Source organism: Lissotriton helveticus, chromosome 2_1 (assembly GCF_964261635.1).
Source record: "Lissotriton helveticus chromosome 2_1, aLisHel1.1, whole genome shotgun sequence".
Taxonomy (NCBI): domain Eukaryota; kingdom Metazoa; phylum Chordata; class Amphibia; order Caudata; family Salamandridae; genus Lissotriton; species Lissotriton helveticus.
This window is the reverse complement of record NC_136059.1, coordinates 792346101-792366277: the sequence shown is the minus strand read 5'-3', so window position 1 is coordinate 792366277 and position 20177 is coordinate 792346101. Positions and strand designations below refer to the sequence as shown.

General features: G+C 48.1%; 1 protein-coding gene across 1 annotated transcript in view; it reads right to left on the bottom strand.

Moving 5' to 3' along the window:
- Positions 1–20177, bottom strand: part of TRIM36 (tripartite motif containing 36) — a 538470-nt gene that overhangs the window by 467908 nt on the left and 50385 nt on the right. The window lies entirely within an intron of this gene.

The window sequence follows — 20177 nt, the reverse complement described above, 5'->3', positions numbered from 1 at the left end:
GAGATGTATGACAGAGAAAGAGAGAGATTCCGAGATACAAAAGAAAACAGGTATAGTTCAGGAAAATTATGGGAATCCAATCACAAAAGTAGGATGAGACGATGGAGGTGTGCTGATATGGTTGATGATATGTATCCTGTCAGAACAGTGGATGAGATAGTGGGAAGAAAATGTACAGAGAAAAGAAAAGAAAACATGGAATACCAGAGACGAGTGAATGTGGAATTAGTGATACAGAAGACGAGGTGTTGGAGGATATTCTAAATAAGAGACCCCGTCCATATCCACAGACTTCGGCAGCGGTGAGACCAAATGCACCACCGATGGAGACTGACATGAATGAAACCCCAAAACGATTTTCCGAAATAAAAAGTCCATTTGAAAAACAGGAGATACCACAGACTGTAAAACCTAGTACTTCAGAATTAGAAAGATGAACCAAAGAATTAGCTGAAAAAATAAAAGAATTGATGAGAAATGTAGAAGCTGCAACTGTACTAGTAACTATAGGTCCTGTGATACCAGTATTTGAGAATCAGAAAATAGATGACCATTCGTTAACGATTCCTTTGAATTCCAGTATGCAAAAAGTACGAGAACAAAATGTATCCTGACCTTAATGAAACAAAAAGTACAATTAGAACACCACCACCTGTCGATTTGACCATAAATCAAAGCCCGTTATATAGAGTTCCTATGGGATTAGAATCAGCAACTGAAACTCCAGAAAGAAGTGCAGATACAATAAACTTATCTAGGACACCAGTAGGGCCAACAGCAGAAGAATAAATGACTGGGTTAAAACTTTACAAAAGAAAGATACCGAACCAAAACTTTTGGATGTGGTTAGATTAAAAATAGACATGGAGGGGGAGGGGCCATGCAAGGGACCAAGATGGCCGCCTGAGGGGGAGGCTCCGCCCACCCTGTCCTCCTACCGACATAGCCTGATTCCGATCCTGGTGCCAGTCTCCACCAACTGCTGGCTGACCCTTAGCAACGCTGGTGGCGTGATCCCGGACCCCTGGCGACGTCTAGAACCGGAGTTACCGTGTCCGGTGGCCTGCGGCCTGTCTGCTCCCAGAACCGGGAACTAGAGTGGAAGCTGTTGCCGCCCCCGAGTCGGTCAAACACCGGGGCCGTAAACCGGAAGTCACCGGTTCGGCCCTGCTACTACGGTGCGGGAGCATCGGTGACTGGAGCCGCTGTGACAGGAGCACGGAGGGGCGCGGCTGCCCCGGAGAGGACTCCGACTCTGTGTGTGGGACCTGGACCAGCTGGACATCGAGCGGCCGGGGTGCGGAGGAGCGGCCCTTCACCGTGTTGTGCCGGCGCTTTAGTGAGCCCCTGCGTCGTTGGGGGAAGGGGGGGTTGCGCTCAGGTCCCCGATCCCCTGCCTGCGTGGGACTTGGATTTGCAGTAGTCGGCTGCGGAGGACAATGAGGGGCAAAAAGATCTTGAGCTACGTGGCCCCGCCATGAGAGGGGCCCCGTGCCCACTTTGCTTGTGGCTGGCGGCCACAAGCTGGCTTTATTCATGGTGGGCCTGAGGTGGGAGCGGCCGATAGCGAGAGGCGCCTGGTGCAGAGGACAATGAGCCAAAAGGTCCCCAGTCATTAAAGGGGCCCGTGCATGTAGTGATTGTGGCCTGCGGGGGCTGGAGTATTGGAGCCCCTGAAGGCCAGTCAAGGATTTGAGCGGTGAGCGGCTGGCAGTGGTTGGAGCGCAAGATTGTGGGGGAGGGCCTGCACTGCGCCCGACTCAGGAGACCTAGAGTAGACCTCGGCCCGGAGGAGCCTGCACCTAGTATCGGGGCCTCGAGAGTGGAGGAAGAAACGGAGCGCAGCACTCATGCAGGTGGTCTGAAGGTACTGGCTGGACTCTCCACTGACCCCTGCGCGCTGCGCCAAGGACCTGATAGGTGGGGTGCCACGGGTGCAATACCGGAACGGGGCGGTGGCTGTGTGACCTGGCTGCCTGATTGCAGACATTGACCCCTTGCACAGCTGGATGTTGGAGGAGCGGCGCGGGTGTTCTCCTGAGGCAGAGGCTGGGAGCCTATGAGATGGTGAGGTGGTGGCGGTCCTATTGATAGATCTACTCTGCCACTGGAATCACCGGAGGGATCGGAGGTGTTCCTGCCGGCCCCCCTGGGGGTGAACGCCTCCGAAAATATCAGGTATTAGTTTTGTGGCGTAACCGTTGACAGTCACGGACAGCAGGGAACGCGCAGTGGGCGCTGGAACTCTAGATCCAGGTGGGACTATCGTGCACTGAGTGCTTGGACGGCGCTAGTCTGGCACCCTGATGACCGCTAAACCAGATAAGGCCCTGCCCCGCTCCTCTAGAGGGCCGAAACATATCCAATCCAATAGACTGGATCGTTACACGATGCCCAAAGGTTCTCCCACGGAGTTGAGTCAGACCCAATCGGAGGGGGACAATTCCTCTGGCTCCCCCGCGGAGCCCACACTTACAGGCATCATGGCAGCCATGAACGGTGTCCAATCATCCTTGGGTTAAAAAATGGAAGCGCTGGATAATAAACTTAACACAGTTACGATCGAGGTTAATTTGATACGAGCGGATCTTACAAAAGCCAGTGAAAAAGTTAAATCGCTCGACATTAAGACTGCTAGCCTCGCAGCTCGCAGCTGGAGGCATAACCCGAGATAGACTTCAAATGCGATGCAAGGTCATGTAACTGATGTAATGCTGTTTTTCCTGTGCGACTCCTAGTACGTCACGTAAACTAATGTGCGAGTATGTAGACCATTTCCTCTGGTTTCTTGTTTCAATAAAAAGTTTAAAATAAAAAGACTGCTAGCCTACTCGACGATGTGGCTTTGCTGCAGCAAGAAGTGCGTGACCTTAAGGCTTCCCGAGATCTGATGGACCGGAAGCTTGACTAATACGAAGGTAGGGCCAGGCGTAACAATATATGCATTCTTGGGGTGCCCGGGAAATCAGAGCTCCCGGCACCTGACCTGTTCGTGGAAGACATTATCCTCAACCATCTCAAGCCCAAGGGGCTGAGCAACCTCTTCACGATTGAGAGGGCTCATAGAGTACCGGGGGGGAGACCCAGGCCTGGGGCTCATCTTTGTCGTCCGATGATTGCAAGAGTACTGAATTTCCGCGTCAGGGATGAGATCCTGCAGGCAGCTCGCGGGGGGGGGGCCCTGCGCTACGAGAATGCCACACTTTCTTTCTTTCCAGATTTCACTCTGATGGTGCAGAAACAAAGGTAGAGCTTTCATCAGGTGAAGAAGAAACTTAGAGATACGGGACTCAAATACGCCATGATGTAAGCTGGCTCGCCTACGTGTAGAAGTCAACGGAAAGGCCTGTTTTTTCGATAACCCAGAGGTGGCATCAGACTGGGTTGACACTAGACACTCGAATGAGCAGGAGGGACACGACCGAGGTGGAAGAGAGGAGCAGCAGGAGCAGGAGTGATGGAGATCGCCGGAACACTTATCCTGTTTTGGTTTGTTGGGAGGTGGGGTAGCCCGCTGCCAGTCCTCCAGATACACCATGCTGACAGTGGGTTGATTGGGGACTGCCCCGGGTTCGGGGATTGTGTTCTTGGGACCTTGGGGGAGGGGCGGAGCATAGGTTCTTCTCCCCGTTACTACCTTTAGTTAGTTTGTAAATTAGGTATTGGGCGACAGGCACACTGCTAGTTGGGGATGGGCGTTAGCCGTATGCAGGGGTGCAGGGAGGGGGGGTGGGAGAAGGGACTGACAGGGTTTCTTAGTTTTGTTGTATCATTATATGCAGACTTGTTGGCACAATGTTTTTTTCTTTTTTGTTTCTTTTTTCGCATCAGGGGACAATGTTATGACAATGTGGATTCCATACCAACAGAATGTTGAATGATAGATGGGATTGGGGATAAAGGTGTTAAGCTGGAATGTGAATGGCCTTGGCGATAAGATTAGGAGGGAATGGTTAGCCAATTGATTAGATGGAACTCTCCAGATGTAGTGCTGCTACAAGAGACTCAACTCATTGGTAATCGTTGCATGGCCCTACACAAAGGGGGCTATAAGTTGGTTGCACACGCTGGGTTCACTACGGGGTCCTGGGTGGGGGAGAGGGTGTATTGGTGAAAAATTCCTTTCCCCTGCAAGTTCAAGCTACTTGGTCTGACCAGCGGGGTCAATACATTGGGGTGTCGGGACAGTGGGAGGGGAGGGCGGTCACCTTCGTATCGGTATATGTCCCGCCTGGCCTTCAATCCGATACGTTCCGGGACCTGGGAGCAATCTTCCTGACTTTGCCGTTGGGTCTCCTGGTAATAGGGGGAGACTTCAATGCGGTGGTGGATGGGGAGGTGGACAGGCACCCGGCCCGAGCTTTGCGGCCGGCGCAGAAGTGGCTTCCCGACTTTTTAGAAACAACAGGGTTGGTGGATGGGTGGAGAGCACGCAATCCGTATGGAATGCACTACACACATGTATCGACCGCTCACCACAGCCTCTTTAGAGTAGATTACATACTGGTACCAGCGGCGCAGGCCGCCATGATCCAGGAGGCGCGCCACCTGGGAAGAGGGCTTTCTGATCATTCTCCAATTTGGCTTCAATTGGAGGTTGGGCATGCAGGCAGAGTAGCCCCTAATAACGCATGGCATTTGAAAGATCCCGCTACCAAGAAAGAGATCGTCAAGATTATGGAGAGGTACTTCCAAGAAAATGAGGGAACGGTGGCATCGGCTCAGACTCTGTGGGAGGCATATAAAACGGTCATCCGAGGGGAGGTTCTATCCCTGGTTGCCGGTAAAAAAAGGGAAAAGCAGGCAGACATAGATCGAGCAGAGGCTGAGGTGACGAGGTTGGAGGAAGAGGTGTCCAGAGCAACAACCCCTGAGGGGGTACATCGGTTAAAGCTGAGGCAGGATGAATATAAAGGTCTAGCGAGGGAGAGCGCAGCACGATGAGACGCCACATTTGTACACCCGGACAAGTCCGGCTTCCTGCCTCGTCGGAATACGACCCTTAATCTACGTAGATTGCATGGGATATTGGGTAAGGCTCCGACCATACAGGTGTCGGCAGTATTGGTGTCACTGGACGCAACAATGGCTTTCGATAGGGTCGAGTGGTCATACCTGTTCGCAGTTTTGGGGAAGATGGGTTTTGGACCGGAGTTTATTAATTGGGTACGCCTCTTGTACGCGGCTCCCCTGGCAAGAGTTGTGGTAAATAATCGAAAGTCGACCAAATTTCTCCTTGGCAGAGGCACAAGACAGGGATGTCCCCTGTCCCCGCACCTCTTTGCCTTGGCTCTGGAGCCTCTGGCAGAGTGGGTTAGGTGGGATCGTTCGATTAGAGGCCTGCAGTGGACGTTGGAATGGGAGGACAAAATGTCATTGTACGCTGATGATATCCTGTTATACCTTAACAATCCCAGGGGATCCCTGATGTGTTTCCTGGATGCGCTTGCCATATTTGGGAGGTACTCCGGGTTTGCCATAAACTGGTCAAAATCAGTGCTTTTTGTCCTTAGGGGAGACCCACCGGTCATCCCGGAGACCTGTCCTATACAAATCGAACCGTCAGGGTTTAGGTACCTTGGTATTTATGTCACGCTTGACCCGAAGTTACGATAGGCTAACAACCTAGGCCTTCAAACAATTAGAGCCTCACCTAAATACAACTGCATCCGTATAAAAGACCAACAAGGTAGGAATACTTATTATTAATACTCCCCGGAATATGTCCAATAACATAAATCCTTAGGTCTGGATGCGTTCTTCACCAATGTAAAATCACACAGGACCACATACAATTCACCCAAAAAAAGTGTGAAGAATAGAGAGAGTACCTCACGGTAGAACAACCCGAGGGGGTTCCCGGTTAACAATTGCCGGTGTACCCACTTCTCGTCATTGGCCACTCTCTCTATGTGAAAAGACAAACGTGCACTAAAAAGGAAAGTAGTGCGGACGTGAGAATAGTGATGGAAAACACATATAGTGACAAACGTATCAACACTGACACCCACTTGTAGTGTACAGAAACATATAAATAGACCCCTAACCAACCACAAAAAAATATAAATTGTGTGGCAGGGCTTTGCTTGCTTTACCGTTTTATTCTGACGCAGCAAAACCCCACTAATTAAAAATGGTTACTTATATACCATCAAGATTTATGTCCTCAAGCCGACATGTTTCATCGCTCCTAGTTTTAGCGATTTCATCAGGGCATAAGAGGGGTTGTCTATTCTCAGTCTTTTCAGAAAAGTGTGGACCTGTGTGAAAAAATAAAACAGAAAGACGCTCAAAGCGCCATTCATGCACCTCTCAGAGGAGGCACTACCAATGCAGCATATATTAACACACAATTTTCAAGCATATTTACCTTGAGTGCGCTAAGTCAGCACGTACCAGCATCACTCATTAGGACACCGTGCCCAATGTTCACGTGTCCAAAAAGTGACCAGAGATAGTCGCAGCCACCTGCACATGTTTAAAAACAGATTCAGCGTCAAATGGAAGTTTATGGGCAAGAACGCTGATAACAGGTTGATAGGGAGTTGTTCGTTAATACTGCCCCCGATACCCAGCCTTATGCAACAATGCACTCGCAATTGAGTGCTTCAAAACACTTCTCATTTACATCAAACATCATTCTCCCGGTTGCAAACAACCAAATTACGTGTATGCATTGCAAACTGCGTCCACTACTCCAACATGCCCGGTTATTGCTCTTACTTAAAGCTGTTCATGAGCTCATGCCCGGACACTGGTCCCTTTTAGACTTCGAACTCGCACTGCACTTTTCAACGAAGTCATTCGAAATTTAGGGCAAGAAATCACTGTCACACACACACGCTCGACCTGTATCACACTCTTACTGTTGCCGAGTCCCTCCGGCGCTTCCGAAGGTCCTCGCGCTGGATCTGAGCGCGGAACAGGAAGTAGCCGGGGGAGAACGTGACTCCGCCCACTGCGTCGCAAAGCGCGGCCATCTTGGAATGGGCTAAGGCCCCCTCGTAGTATGTGCCATAAGTATGCAGCACCCTCCCCCGTTGACTTAAACCGGGAATCCAGATCTGGGCATACTACTAAATTAAAATGTCAGTGTTGTAAAGTCGCTATACTAATAGTTTGGAGAGCCCACTGCAAAGCACACATGCTAGGTGGAAAAGGGGCCACTTGGATCCTATTAAATTGCAGATCACGTGTAGGATGAAAGCTAGCAATGCACCAACTACATGCCTGCATCAATCCCCCTGCATGTGTACACATCCCTATGGAGGTCAGCAAATCGAAAGGGGGGGATTTCACATGTGCATATGATGGAAGTGCATAACCAACGCCGGACTGATCAATATCTAGCCCTCAGTATTTCTACAGTGTGAGTGCTAATGTCCTCAATACCTAGCTGAAGTCTGGGTGGAAAAGGAGATACATAACAGAGCCCTGTTATCGCCTGCTCACTTTATTCCACTCAATATTTTCATTGAGTCCCTCCTGATCTGCCTTCTCCAAGAATATCCATTTTGCTTCATTTCTTGCCAGAATATTCTCCAGATTATGTGTTTCGCCCACCACTTTTTCTAGGACGGTCCACTTCAGGTCCTTAGGATCATGTCCCGACGTATTGAAATGTTGTACCAAGCGGGTGGTCAGTTTCTTTGCTCGAATGGTACTCAGATGTTCCTGCACCCGTATTTTTACTTTGCGGGTCGTAAGGCCGATATAGTAAAGACCACAACTGCACATCAGTCTATAGATAACATGTGTGGTGTTACAGTTGCTGAACCGGTTCAAAAACCAGGTTCTGCCCCCACGTAAAGATACAGTCTTAGTGGCTGATGTAAGCCCGCAGACCGAGCAATTACCACATGGATAATGTCCCGCCGGTATAGTACTTGTCTGGGCAATGCTCAGGTTTCGTGTATGGACCAATTTGTCTCGTAAGTTCGGGGCTCTTTTGAAGGCAAAGCGCGGGGTTGGCATCTTGTTCCCCCCTGTGTCAAGTATAGACCAATGTTTTTTTATGATCTGCCTTATTTTGGTTGAGAGTGGGTCAAAGGTCGTCACTACTGGCAGGCACGTTTGTTTTTCTTTTACATTGCGCTCCAACAGTGCTTCACGTGGTGTGTTCAGAGCCCTCTTCTGTGCATGTTTAATCACTTTGGCTGGATAGTTCCGTTGTTGCAATTTGGTGACTAGCTCAGAAGATTGCTCAAGAAAAGTTTCGGTGGACGAGCAATTGCGCCGGTATCGCAAAAATTGTCCAACCGGGAGATTGTCCCGGAGTGATCTTGGATGGAAAGAGTGGTAGTGGAGGAGGGAGTTTCTATCTGTAGCTTTGTGATGCACACTAGTCACCAACTTGTAATCCGCCGCAGTAATGTCGACGTCAAGGTATACCGCGGATGTATTGCTGATGGTCCAGGTGAAACGAAGACTCGGGTCTACTTGGTTCAGCCATTGTAAGAATGTATTGAGCCGGTCCTCTGTACCTGTCCAGATACAGAGGACGTCGTCAATATAACGTCTCCAAAGAGAGATGTTCTCTCTATATGGGTTGGACTCATGGAGGACCACATTCTTCTCAACCTGGCCCACATAAATGCAGGCCAGGCTGGGAGCAAATGTGGCCCCCATAGAAGTACCGGAGGTCTGCAGGTACAGTTGTCCCCGATACTCCCCAAAAAATTTTGTGAGTGCCAACTCAATGCACTGCATGACGAACGTTTGAGGTGTGTCATAGAACCACTCCATCGACCCCAGGGCCCGCGCTGCTGCCACCAACGTGGCGTCCTGGGGGATGCTGGTGTACAATGACTCGATGTCAATTGTAACCAGTAGTTGGTTTACAGGGTCAAAAGCTGTTTCTTTCAAGATATTCAAGATGTCAGTGGTATCTTGTACATATGACTCCTGAGTGACCACCGCTTCCCTGAGAAAGAAGTCGGCAAACTGGGATAAAGGTTCAAGGATGGACTGGATCCCAGAGACGATGGGGCGTCCAGGGGGCGGACGTTGGGGCTTATGAATCTTTGGCAAGATGTAAAATGCCGGCACCCTGGGATTGATGTTAATAATAAAGTCCGCCTCCTTGGAAGAGATCCATTTTTTCGAGACTGCCACTGAAACCATCCTCTTGATGGTGTCGGCAGGTTCAGGGGTGGGGTCACGCATTAGAGGATGATAATTAGTTCGAACCCCCAGAAGTTTAAGGATTTCCGTCTCGTAGTCACTGGTGTTAAGTATAACTACGGCCCCGCCTTTATCGGCTGGCTTGATGGTAATAGCCGAATTTCTTTGTAAGGTGCCGACCGCCTGCCATTCTTCCTTCGTCATATTGTGGCCCGAATTGTGTCCTGAGGTTTGTTCAAGAGATTCTATTTCTTGAATGACGCGTTGTTCGAATACCGCCACCTCAGGCCCTAGAAGCGATGTAGGTGGGCAGAAGTTAGAAGGTCTACGCAAATTTGTGTCAAAGAGAGAGAGAGGCGTGCTTTCTTTATCAGCAAAGAATGTATGTAGTTTTATTTTTCTCATCATCTCTGAGACTTCTGTTCTGCATAGAAAAGGGTTGTGTCTTGGTGTTGGGACATACCCGAGGCCCTTATTTAACACAGTCCGCTCGATGGATGTTACTTCATAGGAGGATAAATTTACCACGATGTCATTGGTAATAGAAGATGGTAAATTGTTCACTCCTCCTAATTGCGGAATGAGTTGGCCCTGCTCCGTGTAATGCGGGGTGAGAATGTTTGCCATGTCTGTTGTGTTCTCCCTCTGCCTTGTCCCTGTGGTTGACCCCTGCCCCCACGGCCCCCTCTCTGGGGCTGGCCTAAAAAAGACCTCAGTAGACCTCCTAGATCTTCGTCAGCTCTATTTTCAGGGGCAAAGTTGACCCTGTTGTTTACGGGTACTGTTTGACGAGCTGGGCCCTCTTCGTCCTCACTGCTCGTGTTGTCGAATTGCCAATTATTGGGTGTACGTCTATTGCCCCCTTGTCCCCTATGGCCTCCTCTCTGATGGTATTGCCCCCGTCTCTGGTATGGTTGTGCCCTAGCTTGCTCTAGTGGTCTATCGTAATATTCGACTTCTGTGTAGGGAATAGCCCAAGTGTGGGTGTGACGTTCACGATTCTTTTTGAGACCTTTAATCTTTTGATTGACCATATATGTTTTGTATTCAGCCAAGTCTCCCTGTATGCGTGATAGCTGCTCTTTAGCATCAGTTAGTGCCTGGTTGTTATTAAGGCTCTCCTCCAGCTCCAATATTTCTTTGAGCAATGCCTCGCTGAGGCGTTTTGCCGTGTTGATTATTAATATCAACCAATCACGGGTGCATTTATTTGCAATGAAACTCCAGTCCACCCGGAATTGCTATCCTCGAGAAAGATTTTTGGCTCAAGTCGAACTATCAAACTTGGAGGAGAAGCACCTTCCTGAAGATATTCAGTCATAAGCGCTCCATGCAAAGCCACACGTATCTGGCGCTTCTTCAAAGCGCTTAATTTTTCCCACTCTTCCCTGGCTGTACCTTCTGTGCTGAGGGGTGCATCAGGTAATAATGGGGGACCAGCTAGAATGAGAGCAATTTGCTCGTCAGAGAAGGCAAGGCAGTTCATCCCTAAGTCACAGGGCAGGAGACGGGATGGAGCAGAGTAATGTGCCTACAGTGTCGAAAAAAGGAATGAAACCTGTGTGCCAAGAGTCCGCTGCAAAGGTGAATAAAAATGATAATTTGTTGTTTATAACATCTTTAAAAAGAGAGGAGAAACCCTCACGGCTGAGCCGCCATACTCAATCTGAACAATCTCAAGGGGTAGAGGGGGAGGGGAATAGGAGAGGCATCCCCCCACTCACACAGTATTCAAACAATTAGAGCCTCATCTAAATACAACTGCATCCGTATAAAAGACCAACAAGGTAGGAATACTTATTATTAATACTCCCCGGAATATGTCCAATAACATAAATCCTTAGGTCTGGATGCGTTCTTCACCAATGTAAAATCACACAGGACCACATACAATTCACCCAAAAAAAGTGTGAAGAATAGAGAGAGTACCTCACGGTAGAACAACCCGAGGGGGTTCCCGTTTAACAATTGCCGGTGTACCCACTTCTCATCATTGGCTACTCTCTCTATGTGAAAAGACAAACGTGCACTAAAAAGGAAAGTAGTGCGGACGTGAAAATAGTGATGGAAAACACATATAGTGACAAGCGTATCAACACTGACACCCACTTGTAGTGTACAGAAACATATAAATAGACCCCTAACCAACCACAAAAAAATATAAATTGTGTGGCAGGGCTTTGCTTGCTTTACCGTTTTATTCTCACGCAGCAAAACCCCACTAATTAAAAATGGTTACTTATATACCATCAAGATTTATGTCCTCAAGCCGACATGTTTCATCGCTCCTAGTTTTAGCGATTTCATCAGGGCATAAGAGGGGTTGTCTATTCTCAGTCTTTTCAGAAAAGTGTGGACCTGTGTGAAAAAATAAAACAGAAAGACGCTCAAAGCGCCATTCATGCACCTCTCAGAGGAGGCCCCCCGATTCGGTTTAAAGGAGATGTGGCGCGGTGGAGGGTGCTTCCACTCTTACTCCTGGGTAGAGCGGGTCTATTTAAAATGATGGATCTTCCCTGATTCCTCTATGCATTGCAGAACGCAATGGATCCAGTGCCGGCTTCTTACTTCAGGGAAATAGAAGCCCTCCAGAGACAGCTTCTCTGGGACGGTGCACCCCGAATAGTGTTTTCCAAACTCACCCTCCCCTGGTATGACGGGGGGATAGGATTACCAGACCTACGGAAGTACTACTGGGCTTCCCAGCTAGCGGCAGTGAACCACGCGGTGTACAGGCCCCCGGGGGGCCCTGGATATGCAATGGATCGCTGGCAGGTGCCAGGGGGTGACTTCACCAGAGCACTCTACGCCAGACCCCTCCGATTCCCCCTTGCGGGACCACTGGCACACGTTGTTCAAGCATGGCATGCGGCCAATAGACATCTCAAGTGGGAAGGGAAGCTTACCCTTGTGGAACTCGGAGAGACTGGGGAGTTTATGGAAGACCAAGGGTTTTGATAAATGGGACCTTATTGGGATCACACACAACAGGGATATTTGGGGAAAGGGTACAATACACGATTTCAACTATCTGAAGGAACAGTATTGCCTTCACAACAACGAGCGATATCGTTACCTCCAGGTTAGGCATGTGCTACTCGCGCATGTTCCCAGAGATGCGATGCTTCCCGAGGCTTCCCCGTTGGAGGACAGAGTGCTGGACGGCCACCTCCCGGAGAAGACTATCTCATTAGTACATAAAAAGCTTATAAATAGCATGGAGAACAAGCTTGTGCTGGTCAGGGCTCAGTGGAATGCTGATGGGATTGAGATGGATAATGAGGATTGGCAGGAGGCGGTCACCTCTCCAAGGGTGGTGGCGGTACAGATGAGGCTTAGATTGGTGCAATTAAAGGTTCTCCACAGGACATATGTCACGGGGCCTCGTCTAGTACGTATGGTCGAGCGGAGAGTGTCGTAGGGGGTACGGAGAGGTTGGCACTTTCATGCATATATTGTGGCATTGCACGATGGTGCAGGAATACTGGGTGGGGACACATGACACTATGCAAGAGGTTCTGGGTGTGGTACTACGGCCGGAGGCCCGCAGGTGTCTTTTGAATGTCTGGGAGCCCATGGATCTGAACACGTATAGGAGACAATGGGTAACGCTGGCATGTATGTTAGCGAAGCGTAATATTACTCAATTGTGGGGAGCCTGCCAGCCGCCCCGGGTCGAGAAGTGGGTGGAAGACCTGGACTGGTGTATGTTCAGGGAGAGGTCAGTGTACGTGGCGAGGGGTTATCCCGAGAAGTGGGGGAAGGTTTGGGGGGACTGGAATCAATACCGTGGTAACATCTGTACTCCCCCGATACGTGTGGAAGAAAAAGAGACGCATGAGTCCCCTTGATTCACTATCTATATATTGTGCTTATTATTTTGAAGATGTGGAATTGTAATTACGACCTTCATGAAGCGTTTAATGTCACCTGATGTTTTTCTTTTTGGGTTGTTAATAAAAAGATATATATTTTTTAAAATAGACATGGAAGAACTGATTATTGGAACAATTGGTACTGATAGACTAAAATCATATCAATATGATGAATTAATATTTATGTGCAAAAATATAACTTGGAGAGCAAAAAATCTGCAAGATAAATTGGAAGAAACAGCAAATGAATTAGGAGTAGAATTTGCAAAAATTGAAATATTGCAGAAACCCTACAGAGTAGATTCACTGAGAAAGATATAGAGAATCTGAATACATCAGGACGGTTGACACAGATAAAAGAATTAATTGTATTGCTGAGAAAATGGGGAGATGTAGATCAATGGAGAAGTGGGTGGATAAAGAAAAAGGATGAGACAATTGATAAAGCATCATTAGCTTTCCCTGTTAAAGAAAAGGAACCAGTGGTACTAGAATATCCTATGAGTGAAATACCAGGAGGAGGTTATGTACATGTGCCATGGACTAGACAAGATATATTGTCCTTTACAAATGATTTCCCAAGATTACGAGAAAAACCTGTAGAATGGTGTAGATAGGTTTGTAAAGGTTTCAAAGTTTTGTGGGAAGATTTAGATGGATTGTTTGACATAGTTGTACCTGCAGATTTGTGGACAGAATGTAAAATTACAATTGATTGGCCAAAGGCAGAATATCCAAGAGATTCAAAAACAGGAGCTCCAGGTCCGGAAGTAATGAGGATATATGAACAGGTCATAACATTTTTGAAAAATAAAATTCCTCCAAAAGAAACAGATTGGGTAAAGATCAAGAAAACAACTCAAGAAACTAAAGAATCTGTACATGCTTATTATGAAAGATTACTTCTAGTTCTCAAACAGTATAGTGGATATGAGACTTTGAGTGAGAAGGATATGAGTCACTTTGTCTATCGATTTGTGTTTGGATTGAGACCGGAGATAAGTGACATGATAAAACAGCAAATGATGTGTTGGAAGTCCAGTACAGTTAATGAGGTATTGAGGTACGCAAAATATTGTAGTGATGACAGTGAAGCAGGCAGCGTAAGCTTAAGGAAAAAGCTATTGGGCACAGGTGAAGGTTGCAGAATAACAAGAAGCACAGTTGATTAATCAGGCTAATGAAATCGGTCAGACAAAAATGAAATGTAATATTGGTAAGGGAAAAGTTCAAATGAATAGCGATGAAGCTAAAAAGAAATGGCCATGTCATAATTGCGGAAAGGTAGGGCATTGGAAGAACGAGTGTAAGTTACCTCCAAAAGTTAATACTGAAAATAAATAATTGAATCCACAGGTGCAGAATGAGGTGAATCACCAATCACCGCCACAACAACAGGTAGTTACTCGCAGAGTCAGGTGCCACAACCACCTCTCCCACAGAGTGTAAATCCTCAGAGATACAGTGCAGAGACAGGATTCTACGGAGGAGAGCAGGTAAAGAGATTGTCGCATGAAGCTGCTGTTTCACAGTTTTGGCTACGACCAGATGGAAATGAATCAGATGAGAGTCTTTGACGGTGCCTAGGAGAGGAAGTGGAGTGCGTGCTTGGCGCAACTCTAGAGGTAGATCAATCTGGTCCTTTTGTGGAAGGAAAGGTGAATGGCATAAATGTTACTTTCCTAGTGGACGCTGGTGCTACCCGTTCTACAGTTAGATCAGTAGAAATTCCAAATCTTCCTCTATCGGGAAAATACATCCAAGTTGTAGTGTAACGAATAGACAGATTAAACCCCTCACACAACCAGTGGAGGTGGAAATCGGCTCCTTTAAGGAAATGCATCGCTTTGTAGTGTGCGATCGCAGTCTCTGTAAGATGTATTGTGCCATTTACTGTACCCCAGATGGCATTGCCTTCCAGACAGCAGATAACGATGTTTTGTATAAAATGACCATGTCGATAATTGTCTCAGAGAAAGGTGAAACGTTCCCTGTGTTTGATAAAGAAAAGATTCCCATTGAATTGAAAAGAACAGTTAACAAGCATTTACAATGCAATGGTTTTGCCTTTGTTAAAGTTTGTGGTATTGGCAAAGCTCTTGACATTTTTTTTTTAACATAAATAAATGGCATTGTTATTTGCAATGCCACTAGCTTTATCTTTCGCCAATGACACCCACAAACACCTACAGAGAGCCCTCCCACACACACTGCGAGCCTCCCCCCACAGAGCCCGCACACACCGTTATCTACCTAGCAGCCTGCATATCTGCCCACTTTCCTTCAGAGTCGTGTACAATGTATATTTGTATACTTGTTGTGTCCAAGCTCACACCTACAGACACAGACACGTAGCTTTACGTAATCGTGTGGGAGCACGCACACACACAGCAGCAATATAATCATGTCCACGCGCGCGGACATGCAGGGTATGTACGCACGCATACCTGCACGTACATGTGCATATATTTATTTATGCGTGCATTTAGTTTATTCCACACTCTGGAGCTAAGACCTGAGCCTGTCTAACGGATCATCTACTTCTGGAAACTGATCAGACCAACTGACAAATCCGCACATTAAACCCAAACCCATGTCACACATCTATTTCAACTGGTATAACCTGGTGCTCTCAGAAAACAGCCTGCAGCAGAGCTGGTTAGACTTGGAGGAGAGAATCCGGTTCCAAACTGCCTAACTCAACCTGCTTGCCGGGTCATGTAGGTAAAATAAAAACACATAAAAACAAGCCAACACTACCCTTTCCCCGGAAATTCAGTGTCGCCCACGCGCTTCAATAAGTACATGCCTAGTAGTGGCTATATAACTCTGGTCTCTGCGGCATCGATATCTTGATCCCTGTTTTGCGGCTCAAGCTCATTAGGCTCCGTCTGAGGATATCGCGGGGACACCTTTGACATGAACTCCCTGCCCAGGTGGAGCCATCCCTTGACCAGCATTGAGAACAGTTCCCCCCCACCCTGAGTACTTACCTCTCACACCCCACCTCCTCCGGCCCCCGTCGCACCCGCAGTACTGAACTTAGTGCAGAAACGCAAGTCCAGGGGGAGCTGCAGCTCACCAAAACTGTAACGGGCATCCCGGACTCCATCAGCAGTCAATGTGGAATCCGGAACTAAAAGCAGCGGCAACGGATTTCGGGACAGACAAAACTTTCAGTGGCACACAGACCAGAAACACAACCCTTGCAGCGCAGGGATCGCTATGCTAGAGCAGACGTCTAGGTCATTATTCCGTTTTTGAATAATTACAGCGCCATCTTGTACAAGTACTGTTCTATCTACATTGACGGGCAAGATTACTGCAAAATCCAAACTAGTCCAATAAAAAAATGTATTTTTCTAAACTATGCAAATTTGACTAAACTTCAGTTGTGGTTTCTTTTTTTCTACCATAGTGAAACTTTAATTGTGGGGACAGACTGATAAATTAGATACAATAGCTATCCGCGAAGCACACACATAGTGAAACTTTAATTGTGGGGACAGACTGATAAATTAGATACAATAGCTATCCGCGAAGCACACTCTGGAGCTAAGACCTGAGCCTGCATCTCAGAGCTGGTGTCAGGCTTCCCAAGTGTGGGATTTACTTCTCTGCTGATGTTGGGGGACGGAGGGGAGGGTGAAGAGGAGGGGTGGGGGATGCGGGAGGGAGAGGGCTGTGTGCGTGTGTGAGCCAGGATTCCGCTCGGCTTTCCCCTCTCTGCAAACTCACCGGATCCGTCAGCTGGAGGAACACAACTCCGCTCCTGCCGTCTCTTCCCCCGGGGCTCCCTCAGCACACGGGAGCCCCGCACCATCCAGCACTTCTCCTCCGGGGCTCCATGCGTCTCCGGGCGGGGGCGGGACTTCCGTCCGGCCGCGCCAGGATTGGCCGGCCGGCCAACCACTTCCGAAATGACTGCGGCTGCAATGAGGGCGGGTGCCGTCAATGCCAGCACAGATTCGGGGGCGTGCCTGAGAACAGGCTTTCGGCTGACGTAGCCAAAAGGGAAAAATTCTCGGGAACGCCCCCGAATCTGGTCCGGGATTGACGGACAGAGCCCTCTCCCAATGGCTAGCCTCCATTTATGGAGCTAGCCAATGGGAGGAGGGGGCGGATACCCGACTACACAGAGGAAAACATTAGATTTTGCTAGCGCATGCGTACTTCGTACGCATTGCCTAGCAAAACCTAAAAATGAGGTGTGGGATTTTACAGGAGAAGATATAGGTCTAATGAAAGGAGTAAATCCTGTCAATATTACTGTAAAAGAAGAAGCAGTTTACCCAAATACCCCACAATATAAATTGACACTAGAAATAATTAAAAGGGGTAACCCCAGTAATTAATAAAATGATTAATCAAGGGATTTTAAAAGAAATAATGAGTAATCCGTGTAATTCACCTATTCTGGAACTGAAAAAGTGCAAGATTTGAGAATGGTAAATAAAATTGCTGTTCCCTGTTGTCCAATTGTGCCAAATCCAGCTGTACCATTCTATCAAATTCCGCATGATGCAGAATGGTACACAGTCATTGATTTGTGCAATGCATTCTTTACAATTCCATTACACCCTGATAGCCTACCAATTTTTGCTTTTAGGTTTGGCGAGCGTATTTTGGCATGGTGCCAAATTCCTCAAGGGTACACTGAAAGTCCTTCCATTTTTAATCAGATACTGAAGAAATCCCTAGACAATTTGAAAATGCCTGAAAAATCTGTTTTGGTTCAATATATTGATGACCTGTTAGTGGCATCAAGGACCAAAGAAGCTTGCATTTCTGATACTATTGCATTATTGAACCACTTGGCAGAAGGAGGACATAAAGTGTCTCCCTCAAAATTACAGTTCTGTCAACAAGTACAGTATCTAGGTAATAAGACTGAAAAAGGGATGAGAAAAGTGACCACCGATAGAATCAGGATTATTAAAGGAATGAGTCCCCCCAAAGACACAGAAAGAGGTGAGAATGTTCCGTGGAATGGTTGGTTATTGCCGACAGTGGATACGTGGATTCTCATTGATTGCAAAACCTTTGCAGCGATTAACCGAAGGGGATGTGAAAGACCTTATAGTGCTGAATGAATAGGAGATGGAAGCTTTTGAACAATTGAGAAACAGTTTATGTGAAGCGCCTTGAACTGTATTGCAGTGAAAGAGATGGGTGTGCACTTTCAGTCCTAATACAAAGGCATAGAAGAATGAGATGACCAATAGCATACTTTTCAGCTGTTTTAGATCCAGCAGCAAAAGCATTACCTGGATGTCTGAAAGCTGTAGCTGCTACTAGTGTGAGTTTGGAACAAAGTGAAGGCATTGTGATGGGTTATCCTGTCAAGGTATATGTTCCACATTCAGTTTAAATACTTTTGACCTGAACCAAAACACAATTCATGACCAACAGTGTAGGAAGGTTGATCCCTGACTATGGTTGCCCCCAACTTTTTGCCTGGTGTTTTGCTGGTTTTCTGACTTAGTTGACCTGGGACCCTGCTATTCAGGGCCCCAGGCCTACTGCTCTCTCTGTAAAATGGATTCCATGTACCTTAGGTACATATCTAAATTGGATACTGAGTCACCTTATCAGTCCCTGTACAGTGTACCTTAGGTACCCAGGGCATAGGTGTACCCAGGGCCTACCAGGGGCTGCAGCATGTATTATGCCACCCCTGGCTGGCCATCCAAATCTGACACAACTGGCTGCTTGACAGCTGGGGCAAGGTGGTGTAATCACCCTTTGCTTTAGATATAGTATACCTATATCTAACCCTAAAATGGACACATAGATCTCCTATCAGTCACTCCTATGGCAGGCCTTAACAATCCTGAAGGCAGAGTGCTTGGAATCGTGTGAGATGGTGCTCTGGCATGAGCTGAGCCTGTCTGCGGCTTTCGGGATCCATCCCTTAGCCGTTTCCATGATATCGCATACCATATACTCTTAAGTGCATTATAATCCTCGCGGTTATGTGCCAACTCTGGTATCGCTTTATCAAAACATGTCGAGTAAGGTGTCATACGAATTGGAATACTAACCCCTCGCCAATTCTGGCGACGGGGTTAGCATTCCACCCTTCGAGAGGGACACGACATGCATGTAACCTATAACCCGGTTAAAAGTCAGACAGAGCCTTAGCATCCACAAAATGGATGCTGCCACCGAGACACAAGTCTGCCCTCCTGCTGCTGGGAGTCCTCCCAGAGCAGGAGATAAGGACAAAGGGTTTCCTGCCAGGGGCGGTGCCAGCACCGTCCCAGACAGGGTTTTGTGTATTGTAGGTAGGCAGGGCTTTAGAGGAAGGTGACTGCACGTGGCACCCCGGTGCTCACTGTGCATAGGCTGGCTGGAACCAGTTCCAGGGTCACTCCAGACCCTGTGCTGGGGAAAAGCCCGCCAAGGAAGTGGGTGTAACCACCCCCCTCCTAGTCCCACCCATAGGGCAGGACTTAGTCGCGTGCCAGCCCCTTTTTACAGGATAAAGGTAGGAACTGGCCCCCTTCCAAATCAGATCATCTTTGAATCCTGAAACTACTTTCTGCGAAAGGAACTCAAGACTTCTTCCTAAGATTTCTCCCTTGTGACTAAGGAGTAGTCACCCTGCATCCGCAGGCACCATCTAAGAACACTGCGGTCTGCTGCAAGTCCTTCCTCCGGAATCCGACTGCCCAGCTCGACGAGAACCGGCTTCCCTGGCACCTCTGACCTCTACCTGCATCATCAGTCACGCTGAGATTCGTGGGTGTGACGAGACCTCGAGGGACCGGCCATCTTCAAGACTGCACGACTTCTTTCCAGCAAGCCCGCCGAGTGAATTCCTGGTGAGTGCTTTGGGGTCCGAGAAGCCCCCACCCTGAGCAGCTCCAGCACCGAAGAGCAGCCCCCCAGCATCTCCACGATCTGCGTGGGGCCCTTCTGCTTTTTGCTGCTCACCGCGTTGTTTGGCTACTAGCCCGTTGGCTTGTGGCCTTCCTGACGACGCCCGACGACATTTCTGCTGCTGGTCTGGTTGCTCCAGACTGGCCCTTGCTCCCTTCCAGAAGAGGAGCACCCCGGACCCTCCTGGTCCACTCAAGACGCCATTTTGAGTCCACCGCGTGGGCTTGAATTAGCCAAGGCTTGTTGCCCAATCCTGGGTAACTTCGACGCCAACGACTTCATCCTTCGTGGGAC